Source organism: Cicer arietinum, chromosome 3 (assembly GCF_000331145.2).
Source record: "Cicer arietinum cultivar CDC Frontier isolate Library 1 chromosome 3, Cicar.CDCFrontier_v2.0, whole genome shotgun sequence".
NCBI lineage: Eukaryota > Viridiplantae > Streptophyta > Magnoliopsida > Fabales > Fabaceae > Cicer > Cicer arietinum.
In genome coordinates, this window is record NC_021162.2 from 45,659,034 (window position 1) to 45,672,982 (window position 13,949).

Below are 13,949 nucleotides of genomic sequence, written 5' to 3' on the forward strand. Positions count from 1 at the left end.
GGAATATAATCATAGTTTCTCTTTTCTAACATTCAGACATTCGATGCACTGGCGTTGCCTTTCTCTCCTTGAAGCATGCCTCTCTCTCCTTGAAGCATATTCAAGTTTAAATATTTTGAGTCTCCATTAGTATTGGTTTGAAGCTTCCAAATGCAGTTTTTTAGAAGAATGGAGCTTGCTTTGTTCAATTGTCTGCCATGAATTTCTCTCAGGCTGATGATCAATCAGACTATCTGGCTAGGCTATATTTATAGCAATTCTCTCTGACTTCACATGCATCCTTGAGTTGCCTCTCCATCTTTTTAATTAATTTGTGGAGCAAAACATTGTTTTCTTGTAGCAAGCTAAAGCTTAGTAAGCTTTAGCTTGAGGGGGAGTGTTAGAATATTAGAAAATATCTTATAATATCTTTTATATTATATTAGAGTATCTTGAGTTATTTTCTATGATCAATTTATAATAATAGAGATTCTTAAAATATCTCTTATTATTATTATTATTATTATTATTATTATTATTATTATTATTATTATTATTATTATTATTATTATGTTTTATTCCTAATTTAAGGAATACACAACCACTCAACCATATTTTTCATTGATGTAATTGCATTGTGCATTTCATTAGCTAAAAGACAATAGAACTAGGCAACCAAATTTTTATTGTACCCTGTATTGATTAGAAATTGATCAGGAGATGGTTAGAATATGTAGCAAGAAATTGAACAAAATCAGAAATTCTAGTGCCTCACAAAACCATGGTATAGTTTTTTGTCCAAGATATTCATAGGCAAAAGCTTTGTTGAAATAATGGAGATTGATTGGTCAAGATGATGTGACGATCAGTCTTGAGTCTGATGATCATTCTCCATTTTGTCCAGAATGTTCTTATTTCTTTTGTTTGTTCAGTTTTTAACCGTTTTCTTTGATTTGCTTGATTCCTATCTTTGAATTAATTCACTCAAAAACACAAGTTAAATTAACATAACATTTTTAGAATCAAAATTAACATTCTTAATTAACCTTTGTTTATTTTCATCAAAACATTAATTTGAGAGTTTGTTTCAACAATCTCCCCCTTTTGGATGATGACAAACATGTTAATTTAGATCTTAATTCTGATTCTAATATCAATTTTGAAGAGCTTAATAGCTACCCCTCAATTAATGCATTAAGTGATTTTAACAGAAATTTAAAACATGCATAAAATTTTGACATAAGCTTTTTCCATTAATTAAGAATAAACACAAAACATCAGTTTGCTTTTAAGCATAATTAGAGAATCCTAGATACAAAAAGGGATTCTAAAAAAAGAATAAAAACTATCTTAATTCTCCCCCTTTGTCATACAATAAGAAAGGAGTAAAAAGATCCTAAGAAGCTAGTGACAGAGAAGATCCTTCAGAAGAGGAGGATTTTCCCGGGTTAGGAACTTGCGGAGGACCAGGATGAAGGAGGGAGGTGCGATTCCCAGCTTGGGAGCGAGTTGTTATGTGAGCCATGTTCTCAATAGAATAGTCTCCTAATCTTGGTGAATTTGACGTGCTATTATAGTCTGAAGAGAAGCCATAATGTCAGAGTTTAAAGGTTCAGCCATGCGAGGAGGAGTATGAAGGTGAGTAGATGGTTGAGAAGTGGCAGCAACAACTGTGTTGGATGGAATAGTGGTTGCAGAGATAGATGGAACAATGGCAAATGAGGTTTCTATCGAGGGTAAAGGACCAGATGGTTTGGAGGGTATACTAGATGGGCCAGCAGCTTCAAGAAAGTTTAAAAATTGACTAATACCGAAAATGGAGGAGCTTGTTTTTTGTGGGGACACAAATAGTGGAGACATGGTACATACATGCGGATTGGGAAGTAATGTACCAAAGTCATGAGGAGGTGAGTGAAGTATTTGAGAGTAAGAGAGGAAATCTGTGGAGGATAATGTGAACGGTTGAGGAAAAACGGAGAAAGTTGATGGATTTGGGATTTTTTCTGGAGAACATTCTTGATTTTGTGGAGAATGTTCTGGAGAAGTTTCTATTACTGCATCTCCTGAATGATCATATTTTTTAGGAGAGAATGGGATAGGTATGGTGGCAGTTATTCGTCTTGTCGAGCATTTTCTCTTTAAGGAAGTTGGAAAGGAGGAGGTAGTAGTGGTAGGTTGTTCAGAGAATGTTTTGCGCATGTGGGAGAGGTTCTTTGTGGAGAATTTGGAAATTTTGATTAGTGATTTTTCAGTGGAGAGAGGAATGCCAAAATGCCTAAAGGTTTTAGTTAATATCATTCCATAAGCAACGATTTTTTTCTTATAATCCTTAGTGGCAGCATAAATCATGTGTTGAATTATTACATGAGGAAGATTGAGGCATCATTTGCAGAGACATACCTGTGGCTTCCATAGTGAGGAAGGAGAGTATGTTGGCTCATGCAGTTGAAGACTTTTGGAAGAGATTTGAGATATGTGGAGAGGTAACGAGTGGATCCTTCTTGAAACAAGTCAGAAAGTACTTAAGTCTCTTTGAGATTTAGAGCTGAGTACCACTAGTTGCCAAAAACAGAAGGTCCTTTTGTATGCAGTTGAAATATGGAAGCCAAGATATCTGGAGTTAATTTTATCTTGATTCCCTTAATGGTGGAGATGATTAGGGATTTGTCTGGGAAGGTCATGGCATTGTAGTAGAAAACTCTTACAACATCTGGATAATAATGTTCAGATGTTTGGAGAAAAGAGGTTCAGCCTAGTGCATCAGTATGATGCTGGACAGCGTTGCCATCAATTATGAGTTTATCAAATACAAAAACTCTTCCGACTCCAATAGGGCGTTGAGCCAATTTGTCTTTGAAATTTTTGGAGCTTTTTGGTGAAATGAGAGGAAGTGTGTTTGATTTGGATTTTTTAGTGGGTGGAGATGGTTTAGACGTTTTAGATGTGGATGAAGATGAACGTTCAATTTTGGGAGAACGTTTGGATTTGGTTGAGGAGGATGGTGTATGAACTGGAGAGGAATGTTCTTGAGAATGTGAAGGAGAGAATGGTTGAGCAGGAGAACGTTCTTTTTGTGGAGAACAAGAAGGGATACAAACTGGAGAATGTTCTTGATTTGGAGAACATTCTGGATTTGAGATTGGGGAACATTGGGGAAACGGAGAATGTTCTGGAAAAGCAGTTTCAGGTTTTGTTTGGGTGCATGCATCTTCTTTCTTTGGGATTTTTGAGTTTGTTTCTAGCTAGGAATTGGGCGATGGTCATGGTGGTTTTAGTTTTCATGGTCTTTTTGGATTGAGTTGAAGGTTCAAATGGTTTTGGAAGAGACGAAAAGATTCCGTTGATCAATCTCCTTTTTTGATTTGGTGGAGTTGATTGAGAAGGTTCGGAAGAGAATGAAGATTTTGAAGGAGTGATGGGTTTGGTTTGTGCTTTCTCTGTAACGGTCGTGTGAAAAGGAGTATCAGATGAGTCATTAGTCTCAGAATCGGAGATGATGAAGTAAAATGGTTTTTTGGTGGAGGCCTTTGAAGTTTCAATTCAAGATTGAACTCTCATTGAGCGTCTTTTTGGTATCGTAGGTTTTCTCAGATGAGGGGTAACTTGAGCGATATTAGGAGGAGGACATGTGTAGAGTGGTGGAAGAACAATGGATAAAAGATTGGGATTGATAGGGAGATTAGGGTTATTTTCTGGGGACGATGAGAAGTAGTCAGAAAACGAGGTATTAGAGGAGACGTTTGGTGGAGTTGGTCGTGGTTATGGAGAGGGTGAGTGTTGAATTGATTCAGATTATGGGGATGATGAGGATGGCGAGAAAGGATATGAATTCTTTCTTGCAGATTGTTTTGTGTGCACCATTGTTTGGGAGTTGAGAAGTTTGAGTGAGAGAGATTTGAGGAAGAAGATGAGAAGTTGAGGATTTTGTTGGTTTTTTTTTAGGAAAGGAAGATGGAGTGGTTGAATATGAGTCAGAAATTTTGAGAGAAAGATCAATGATTATTTTGAACCTTGGGAAGGAGGAGAGAATTTTGGGGGCAGGAGTGCTTTGTGTCAGTTCTCTTTTGCAGATAAAGAGACACATGCATTAAATGCCAAGATTTTCCTTTTTGGTTTGAGAGAGAAAATGATGACACAAAGGAGAATGTTGGTTGAAAAACGGAGACTGATGTCTGGAAAAACCGAGATTGATAAATGTTCTCCGTTTTCTGCAGAAGCAGATTTTAACTAGAATTTTCTGGATTTTTCGTAATTTTCAGTTTCTCTTTGATCAAATTGAAACTATACTCGACAAGAGGCTTTGTAAAGATTTCAACAAGTTGATTTTGAGTATCAACAAAGATTAATTCGATATCTTTCTTATTGACATGATCACGAATAAAATGATGCTTTATTTCAATATGTTTTGATCTAGAGTGTTGTATTGGATTTTTAGACAAGTTTATTGCACTAGTGTTATCACAGTAAATTGGAATGCTGGAATAACTTACTGAGTAGTCTTCTAGTTGATTTTTAATACAAAGAACTTGTGAGAAGCAGTTTGCTGCTGAGACATATTCAACTTCAGTGGTTGATAAAGCTATTGTGTTTTGTTTTCTGGAAGACCAGCTTATCAATGCTTCTCCTAAGAATTGACATGCTCCACTTGTGCTTTTTCTTTCGATTTTATCTCCAACATAATCATCATTACAATACGCTATAAGATCAAAATGCGAACCTTTTCTATACCAAAGACCGAGAATAGTGGTTCCCACAAGATATCTAAAGATTCGTTTAACTGCTGTTAAATGAGTTTCTTTTGGTGCAGATTGAAATCGAGCGCATAATCCCACTGCAAATACTATATTAGGTCTACTAGCAGTTAAGTAAAGCAAAGAGCCAATCATTCTTCGAATTCTTTTTCCAGAAATAGATGCATAATCCCACTGCAAATACTATATTAGGTCTACTAGCAGTTAAGTAAAGCAAAGAGCCAATCATTCTTCGATATTCTTTTTCAGAAATAGATTTACCATTTTCATCCTTCTCTAAAGAAGAGGATGAATGCGTGGGAGTAGACATGATCTTTGATTCATTCATTTTGTATTTGACCAACAAATCTTTAATGTATTGTTCTTGACAAATGAAAATGCCATTTTCATATTGTTTAATTTGTAATCCAAGAAAATATCTTAATTCTCCCATCATGCTCATTTCAAATTCACTTTGCATAAATTTTGAAAAACCTTCACATAATTTTTCATTTGTTGATCCAAAAATGATATCATCAACATATACTTGAACAATGAGTAATTCATTCTTCTCTATTTTCTTAAATAATGTGGTGTCAATTTTTCCTCTTGAAAATCCATTTTTGATTAAGAATGAACTTAACCATTCATACCAAGCTCTTGGTGCTTGTTTTAATCCATATAAAGCTATGGTAAGTTTGAAAACATGATTTGGTTTTGATTGGTTTTCAAATCCTGGAGGCTGTTTCACATAAACTTGTTCATTTAAGAATCCATTCTAAAATGCACTTTTAACATCCATTTGAAACAATTTAATAAGTTTATGAGATGCATATGCAAGAAGTATTAGAATAGCTTCTAACCTTGCAACAAGAGCAAAAGTTTGATCGTAATTTATCCCTTTTTGTTGATTATATCTTTCAGCGACCAATCTCGCTTTGTTCCTGATAACCTTACCTTTTTCATCTAGTTTATTTCTGAATACCCACTGTGTACCAATGATTGTTTGATCTAGTGGATCAGGTACCAGTGTCCAAACTTTGTTTTTCTCGAACTGCAGCAGTTCTTCCTTCATGGCATCTATCCAAGATTGATCAATTATGGCTTCCTTAATTGATTTTGGTTCAATCTGGGATATCATTGCCATGTTGTTTTCATCATTCTTAAAAGACTTACTTGTTCTAATCCCATCAGTCGTGTCTCCATTGATTTGTGTTTGAGGATGATCTTCAATCGTTCTCCAGCTTTTTGGTGGAGAGTGAAACGGAGATTGTTTATCAATCTCTGTTTTCTGCAGACTGTTTTGCTGTTGTGAAACAGTTTGAGTTTCTTCTTCCTCATCCTTTTTACTTATATCCAAGTCATCAAACTCATCAAGTAATATGTGCATACTAATTTCTACAACATTAGTTCTTATATTAAATACTCTATATCCTTTAGAATCAGTTGAGTAACCAAGAAAAATTGTTTTATTGGATTTTGCATCAAATTTTCCAATGATATCTTTTTTGTTCAAAATATAACAATAACAACCAAAAATATGAAAGTAAGAAATGTTTGGTTTTCTATTTTTCCAGATTTTGTATGAGGTTTTGTTGATGATTTTTCTTATGGATACCCAATTTAGGATATAACAAGACATGTTTACGGCATCAGCCCAAAAATATATTTGAACATTAGACTCTTCCAAGATTGTTCTTGCCATTTCTTGTAATGTTCTATTTTTCTGTTCAACAACTCCATTTTGTTGTGGAGTTCTTGCACATGATATATTATCAAAAATACCAAGTTCATATAAGAAGATTTTAAAAGAAACATTTATGAATTCTCCTCTATGATCACTTCTTACAGAAATCATGATGGATTCTTTTTCCTTTTGTACTTTCTTACAAAATAATTAAAATGCATCAAAGGCATCGTCTTTTTGTTTAAAAAATAATACCCAAGTAAATCTTGAGAAATCATCAACAATAACAAAACCATATTTGATTGGCCCAAAAAGATCTATGTGAAGCAGTTCAAGAGTTCTGTTTGTGGTTACAAAATCTTTTGAATGAAAACTACTCTTGACTTGCTTTCCTTTTGCACATGCTTCACATGTTTTATCTTTATCAAAATTGAGTTTGGGTAATCCTCTAACAAGATTTAACTTTGAGATTTTTGAAATTGTTTTTATGCCATATCCATTTATCTTTATTGATTGACATAAAACAAGATTCATCAGGTAGTTCTTGAAGATATAAAACGTATACATTTTTCTTTCTATTTCCAGAAAACAAAGTTTCTCCAATTTCAGTTTTTCTGATTTCACATACCTTTGGCTTGAAAATAACTTCACATCCATTGTCACATAGATGACTTATGCTTAAGAGATTATGTTTTAAACCTTCAACATATTGAACATCAGTTATCTGAGTAGAGTTTGTTTTACCAATAGTTCATTTACCTTTAATCTGAGCTTGGTTGTTGTTTCCAAAAGTAACCGATACTCCATCCTTCTTGATGAATGTCATAAAATAGTTTTTATCTCCTGTCATATGCCTTGAACAACCACTGTCCAAGAACCAAGGCTTTCTCTTTATATTTGGAAATCCAACCTACATAAGATGTTATCTCATTCTTAGGTACCCACTTTGTTTTGGGTCCTTGAGAGTTAGTTTTGAAATTTTCTCTTTTATTAAGATAGCCCCACGTTTTTTGATGACCGGTTTTAAAACAAACTGAACATTTAATTGTTGATTTTGGATTTGATTTGATAATCTGGGTTTTAAAAATAACTTCACATCCATTGTCACATAGATGACTTATGCTTAAGAGATTATGTTTTAAACCTTCAACATATTGAACATCAGTTATCTGAGTAGAGTTTGTTTTACCAATAGTTCATTTACCTTTAATCTGAGCTTGGTTGTTGTTTCCAAAAGTAACCGATACTCCATCCTTCTTGATGAATGTCATAAAATAGTTTTTATCTCCTGTCATATGCCTTGAACAACCACTGTCCAAGAACCAAGGCTTTCTCTTTATATTTGGAAATCCAACCTACATAAGATGTTATCTCATTCTTAGGTACCCACTTTGTTTTGGGTCCTTGAGAGTTAGTTTTGAAATTTTCTCTTTTATTAAGATAGCCCCACGTTTTTTGATGACCGGTTTTAAAACAAACTGAACATTTAATTGTTGATTTTGGATTTGATTTGATAATCTGGGTTTTAAAAGATTTTAGATTTGAGTTTGAAGTGGTTCTAGATCGTTCTCTTTTTCCCAGATTTTCTGGAGAAGGTTCAGCTGTCGTTTTGGAACTTTTTTCGTTTTGAAAGCAGACTGGAGAATGTTCTCCTTTTTGTAGTTTTTTTAAACCTGTTTTAGTAGAACGATCTTCTTTTTTAATCAACTTTTTTCTTTCAATCTTTTCATCTCTTTTTCTAAAATAGCAAGCAAATTCCAGATGTCCATGTTTTTTACAATATGAGCATGTAGTTTTACATCTTTCTTCTTCCTTTCTTTTTGGGACAAAAATTCTCATACATTTTTGTTTTTTGAGTTTGATTGAAACCAAGACCAACTTTATCAAAGATTCCTAGTTGAGATCCCATAATTTTTTGGAAAGCTTCAGTGGCTTTAATGAAGTTTAACAAAACAGTTTTAAGAAGTTCATTTTCATTTTTAAGGAGAATGTTCTCCGTTTTTAGTGCAGATCGTTCTTGACCTTCTTGTTTTTCAAAATTTTGTTTCAGTGTTTATTTTAATTCTTGAATGATATTTGTGAGAACATTATTCCTATCTTGACTCTTTTCTTTATTAAATTGTTCTTTTAAAAAACTACATTTTTGAATTAAAAGATTTGAATCATTTAACAAGTTATCAAATTCTTTTCCCATTTGTTCACATAAATAACAAGATTCGGGATTTATTACCTCATCTTCTATTTTTTCCATCAAGCATATGTTAGCTTCCTCTCCTTCTTCAGTTTCTGATTCTTCTAATCATCGCATGTTGCCATCATTGATTTCTTTTTTAAGGGAAATCGCTTTGGTGGATTTTTGTTTAAAGGACACTCTGCTTCGTAATGTCCTAATTTATTACATCCAAAGGCATGTGACTTGGCTTTTGTCAACTTCTATTTTGGGATTTTTGTTTTGAAATCCCTTTTTGATTTGATCTCTTCTTCTCATCATTCTTTGTATTCTTCTGGCGAGAAGAGCAATTTCATCGACATCTTCTTGTTCAATTTCTTCTGGTTCTTCCTCTATTTGTATTGTGATTTTTTCTTGAGATGCCTTTAGTGCTATTGCCTTTCCCTTCTTGATTGGTTTGTCTTCTCGCAGCAATATTTCATGTGCTCTTAAAGTTCCAATTAGTTCTTCCAGGGGAAGTAATTCAAGATTCTTGGCTTGGCTTATAGCTGTTACCATTGGTCTCTATATGATTAGAAGACATCTCATGAATTTTCTTACTCTTTCTTGAACTATGTAAGCTTTGCCAAGAGAATGCATTTCATTTACTATTGTTGTGAACCTTGAGTACATTTCATCAATGGTTTCTCCTTCTTGCATTTCGAACAGTTCAAATTTCCTTATGCCAATGTCTATTCTTGTTTCTTTGACATGACTTGTTCCTTCATGATGAGTTTGTAGTGTATCCCATACTTCTTTTGTAGTTGTGCATTCATCTACTCTTTCACTCTCTTCCATGCTTAAGGCACATGATAAGAATAATTGAGCTTTAGAGTTTAGAAGTACCTTAGTTTTATCATCAGTTGTCCAGTCTTGCTTCCTTCTTCACAGCAGAGGTTGAGTCATCTTGATCAACTCTTGGTATCAAATCTCCATCTGTAATGATGCACCACATCCATGTATCTTGAGATTTCTGAAACAGCTTCATCTTATTCTTCAAGAAATAATAATCAGATCCATCAAAGAATGGTGGTCTGTTTGAAGATCCTCCTTCAATAATGTATTTGGCTTTCGACATTTTTTCTTCTAGATCTTTTCTCTAGCACTTGTTAGGTGTTTTTAATCTTTCTTGAGATCGTGCTCTGATGCCAATTGAAGTAGCAATGTCGATTTACAAGGAAGGGGGGGTGGTAATTGTAAATGTACCTATTTAAAAATTCCTGAAAAAAACCTTAAGATTTAACTCAAGAAGGATCTTGGTTAACAAAACAGAAAAGGGAGAACGTTATTGGTTAGCTTAGAAACAAAAATTCAGTTTATGTTTTATCTCAATTAACCAATTAAGCTTAATAAATAAAGAGATAAGACAAGGAATACCACACAAGAATATATCCTGGTTCACCCAACTCGGGCTACGTCCAGTCCTCACAACTGTGAGATTTTCCACTAAGTGTTCAAAACAAATAACCTTATTGGTTTTATAGCACCTAGCTTAGATCAACCTTGATGGTTTACAAGCTCTATTACTTTATACCCACAAAGTAAATTAATTACCTACTGATCTTGATAGGATTCGTTATAATCCATTCAAACTATAATTAAACTCTTATAGTTTGAGTTTTTAGAATAATGATGAGATTGTTTTGATAGAATCTGAGATATCTCAGCTCTTGTTTGAGATTCGATTCCTTACAAAGAATGCAATAGTAATAACACAATATTGATATAAAAGTTCAGACTGATTCTTCTTTGTGAAAATGAGAATTTCAAGTATGTGATTGTGAATGATTTTCGAGACTTTGATAGCACTTGAAGTTCCACGTTCTTCCTGGATATTGGCCTTTCTTTTATAGGCATTTGGGGCATTTAATAACGGTCAAAAGAGCTGTTGGTAGTGCACTATCAGTTTTGATCAAAACCAATATATGAGATTAAAAATATTCGAGCCTTTTATCATTTTAAATATGTTTTGACTGATGTTGTTACAGTCCTTTTTAATCTGTTTGCCTTCGAGTATAAAAAGCTTTGAAGCTTCTCATTCAATCATTGATGATATAGCTTCGATCTGGAGCCTTGAATATGTCCGAGATAGTTTGACAAATGTTGATAAACCTCTAAATAAGTAAGGAGATCAAAACTGAAACTCTGCAGAAATGGAGATTGATTATCAATCTGGTTTTGGCAGTTTGATTTTTTTGAAGATTGATTGATCAATCTGGAGACTCATTTTGATTATTCAGGATGTCTTCCTGATGTCTTTTGTACAAATCAAGATTGATATCTTGACAGTTTGGTTGTAAGTGTTCAAAACTGTTTCAACTAGCTTGATTCGAGACCTTTTATCTTAATGATACAAAAACCTTCTTTGACTGAGATTAGACTTATTTGTTCTTTGCCATGTACTGATGAATTTAGTGTAAAATTTAGAGATAAAAGCTTCGTTGAAATAGTGGAGATTGATTGGTCAAGATGCTGTGACGATCAGTCTTGAGTCTGAAGATCATTCTCCTTTTTGTCTAGAAAGTTCTGTTTCTTTGTCTGTTCAGTTTTTAACTGTTTTCTTTGTTTTGCTTGATTCCTATCTTTTAATTAATCCACTCAAAAGCACAAGTTAACTTAACATAACATTTTTAGAATCATAATTAATATTCTTAATTAACCTTTATTTATTTTCATCAAAACTTTAATTGAGAGTTTGTTTCAACAACAAGCAATCAAGAATACCAAAATATCTTTTAAATTTTCTACTAAAATATTATTACCGTTTTCTACTATCTCATGTCTCTCTCCTCTCTCTCTCCTTTCTCTCTTTGTCACTTTTCTCTCTCTCTCTTTCTCTCTCTCTCTCTCCTTTTTTTGTTTGTCTAATCTCTCTCTTTTTCTAGTGTTTCATGTGTCTATCTCTCTCTCATGTATCTCTTCCTCTATTTTATATTGACGCATCTTAGCTCTTTCTACATACACTTCTCTCTCCTATCTTTATATATCCCTATCTCTTTTTCAACCTTCAATCTTTCCCTCCTTTTAGATTAAGTAATCGCAATAAACAACCATTAGCTAAATTATCGATGAACTTTCATATTTGTCAATAATTGTTTTAAAAAACTCTTCCTAAAATTAGAATAATTATTAAATGTCTCTTAGGAAAATCGTGCATCATCTTTGTTTCTTTAACTCATTTTAACTCATCATAGTAAGGTAGGAACATAAAACTTTGTGGTAATCAAAAGTCACTTAGTGTTACCAACCTTCCATTTTTTATCCGTTCATATGTGTAGGGATTACAAAAGAGCAATTATAGTAATCAACAATGGCTAAATTGTTGTAAAAATAATGTGCCAATGAAAGGACCGTGTATTTATGCATCAATTAAAACGCATCATAGGATAAAAGTCAATGCACAAATCTATCTATTATAATATATTAAAATAAATTTTCAATTTTATTGAATGACACATCACACAAATTTTATTTCTTAATTTAACTTTTACATCATCATATAGATATGTTGAGAACCCACACACAAAAGTTCTTCATGAAAATAATTTTACTATTAAAGTTTCTCATAAAAATAATTTTACTATCTTCTCACTTCAATCAACTTTTAATACTTCTTCATTTCTAACTTTGTATATTCAGATTAGTTGGTAAAAAGATACATCATATCTTATATTATCTCAAGAATCATTCTCTCAATTCCTTGTTAAACGTTGGCGGAGAATACACTTTAGATATAAAGTTGTTTCGTTTACACAACATTACATCATTCATGGCTTCTCAATTTTCACCAAAGTATCAATGAAAAATATGAGATTGTGTAACCTATTGTTGACTTCCTTGGATGCGCCAAATCATTAATAATAAAAGACATCAAATAAACAAACTAGAAACCAAATATCTAATAAGAAAAGTCATTTGTTGTAATCACTAATGATAATTGTTGCACTAACAGGAGGGGTAGTGAAGACCTCAAGAAAGGAATGCGCACAATATTATTTTTCAGTTGTTAAGACATAATTTCGAGTAAGTGTTGAAGAACATCAATAAAATATGAACTATCCATACCGAAGGTTGATTGAAATATTTAGGAGAAAAAGTATTCTAAAATGAAAAAGACTGCATAAGGAGGGGAAAAATTATTTTTAAGCTAATGGATCTCGACTATACAATTGGGGTGTTTTTAATTTGTTTTCATCACTTAATTTGTTTATATTTTGCTTGTAGAATTTTGGCTAACTAATTGATTAATTGTTGCCTTTTTATGTGAAAATTATCTTGAAAATTATGAATTTAAATTAATAACATTCTAACTTTGTTTGTTATACGAATGCAGATTAATAATGCTTAGTGGTTTTATAGAGCTGAACACACACTGAGAATGTTGAATTTTTTTCTTTGCGTTTCACATTTTTAGTGGATTGTTCTGGATATTGTTAAATCAAGTGCGTGTTTTAAATAATAAAGGAAAATTTGGAGGTTGTTTCTAGTAAATTGTTGGTAAGTTATTCAACTCAAATGAAAATCAATCACATACATTCCATTCATTTTGTTTTAAAATTTAAGTTTGATATAGTTAATAGAGAGTTTAGATGAGTAATATTAATTGGTCTTGGTAACATACTCATAACTTTTTAAAGACAACATTAGTGTGTCACCAAGAAAAAATGTTACAAATTTTAGGTGAAATATAAATGTTTGTAATTTATGCATTTTGCATTTGTCAACATACTAAGTAATAGATGTATTTATTTTATTTTTATTTTATTACATGTAAAATTTCTAATTAGTAGGTGTATTTATTTTATTTTTTTTTCAAACACATCCCTTATTAATACTACTAATTTATGTTGGAAAATGAAAAGTCAAATTGAAAATATTCATGTATAAAAGGTATTTTAAAAACATCAACATAAAAAATTGACACCTTGTATTCAATACCTACTTTTCTTAGTATTCGTAGAAAAGAAAATGAAAACTTGTAAATAAGGATGGAGGTAGTATTCTTAATATTTGTAAAAAAAATGAAAATTTAAAATTAGGAATGGAGATAGCAATTAAAAATTAAAACGTAAACACACTAAGTTTGCACATTTCAAAAACCTGATATTTTTTATAAATAATAACAATAATTTTATAACTCATAACTTTGAAAACTAAAAAATAAAACAAGTGTAAACTCTAAATCTTAAACAATACAAACAATTATTAAATAGAGTAACTTATTCAAAACATACTATTGAATTCCAAAGATCTCTATCCATACTAGAAAATCAATGATAGTAAAAAAAGAACACTTAAAATAAAGTGAAGTAAAAGCCTCTAGTACTTTAGTTCCACAAGAAAA